Below are 1,989 nucleotides of genomic sequence, written 5' to 3'. Positions count from 1 at the left end.
TCTAAGACTGTCAATCACATGAAAGACGGATAAAGGTCAGGAATTGTTTAAAATTGATACTCTCAACAGAAGAAACAGCTAAATGAAACACATTTTTCTGGGTAGGATCCTGGACCACAAGAAAATAAGACATCATGGGGACATTTGGTGAGATTTAAATGGAGTCTCTGGATTGGATGATTGAGTTGTTCCAATGTTGACATATATATTTAGAGGACTATAAACTGTTTTCATGTCAGAATACAATTAGTCTTAGGAAATACACACTAGTATATGTAGGGCATATTTAAGAGTAACAAAACATCATTTCTGACATTTATTCTGTGTTTGTCAGTTTCCCATTGCTGTGACAACATTCCTGAGATAAATCAACAAAAAGGTAAGTTTTATTTTAGTTCATGGTTTCAAAGGTTTCAGTCTATGGCTGGCTGGCTCCATTACTTCTGAGTCTGTGTTGAGGCAGAACATCAGAGTAGGGAGCGCATCATGGAACAAAGCTGTTTACCTCATAGTGGCCAGGAAGCAAAGAGAGAGAGAGAGGAAAGGACAGGGTCCCCAAGTCTCCTTCAGTGGCATAATGAACCCTAATGATAACAACTTTCTTCCACTAAGCCTCACCTCCTAATTTTTCCACCACTTCCCCATAGTATCATCAGCTTGGAACCCAGCCATTAGCATGCAGGTCTTCAGGGAACATTTAAAATCTAAATCATAATACTCTCCAAAGGGTCTAAAACAGACTAATGATAATGGAGTGTAGATGAAGAAGCAAATGCTTTGAAATCTTAAAATGAGGGATCTAGTTGAGAGATACAAAGCAGTTCTTCTATCTATCCCGCAACTGTTTTGTAAGTCTGAATTTATCTCAAACTTAATTACTTAAAATTCAAAAATAATCATTTACTTGTATTGATACACTTGAAATAGTTTGATAGGGAAGAAAAAAAAACTAGGATAGTCAAAATACCACTCAACACTATTTGAACATATGCTTTACTATTATGGTGATCTGTGGTGAAGAGGAACTCCCTCCACAGAAACAGCAGAAGGTTACAGTCAATTCTCTGTGTTTACCTCTTGACATAAATCTCCAACTTTGAGTCAAATGGTGTGTCTAGTGCAAAATTATAATTATCTGTCTTGGAAAACACTTTTCTTTTTTTTTTTCATTTAACTTTCTTTTTTTTTTTTTTGCTTTTTTTTATATAATTTTTATTGTTGGTTGTTCAAAACATTACATAGTTCTTGATATATCATATTTCACATTTTGATTCAAGTGGGTTATGAACTCCCATTTTTACCCTGTATACAGATTGCAGAATCAAAAATATGGAACGCTTCACGAATTTGCGTGTCATCCTTGCTCAGGGGCCATCCTAATCTTCTCTGTATCGTTCCAATTTTAGTATATGTGCTGCCGAAGTGAGCACAGAAAACACTTTTCTTCTATGAAAAACACTATTTTTATAGGAAGAAGTTTATGTGATTTCATCTTAAAACATATAAACTAGTGGCATAGAACACAAAAAAAATAACTTTTTACAATAATTCACATAACAAGTGAAAACACTGTCAAAATATACCATGTAATTCTGCTTCTTCTTTTAACAGTGATAGCTTTGCTTATACACACTGGCTTCATTAGATGATATTTTTCTATTTTTTGTACTTACAATGTTGTAATAGTTGAATGACAACTTATTTTAGTTGAATTAATTTTGTTTATTCAATTCATCCTTTTTCAACAAGAATTTAGCAAATTGCTAATATGTTCTGAAGGAATTAAAACTATACCACCCAAAAATATGCTGCTCTGGCACAGTGACTTTTAAAATAAGGCATTTTAAAAACAGCAGATATGTGCCACTCACCTATGGTATTTTGTTACGGCAATCCAAGCAAATTAGAATAGCTGTTTTATTCATAGTTTGTGTGTGTGTGTGTGTGCGTGTGTGTGTGTGTGTGTGTGTGTGTTACTGGGGATTGAAC

The 1,989-nt window shown here is 34.1% G+C and overlaps 1 non-coding gene across 1 annotated transcript; it reads right to left on the bottom strand.

Annotated features, from left to right (window-relative positions):
• Nucleotides 1–1,323: 1,323 nt before the first annotated feature.
• On the bottom strand, nucleotides 1,324–1,430 carry LOC114096385 (U6 spliceosomal RNA). The gene has a single exon (XR_003583423.2). It is a non-coding gene; the product is annotated as a U6 spliceosomal RNA (small nuclear RNA).
• Nucleotides 1,431–1,989: the final 559 nt, after the last annotated feature.

The sequence above is a fragment of the Marmota flaviventris genome, chromosome 7 (genome assembly GCF_047511675.1).
Source record: "Marmota flaviventris isolate mMarFla1 chromosome 7, mMarFla1.hap1, whole genome shotgun sequence".
NCBI lineage: Eukaryota > Metazoa > Chordata > Mammalia > Rodentia > Sciuridae > Marmota > Marmota flaviventris.
The sequence above is the reverse complement of the archived record's forward strand: the minus strand, read 5'-3'. Positions and strand labels throughout refer to the sequence as shown.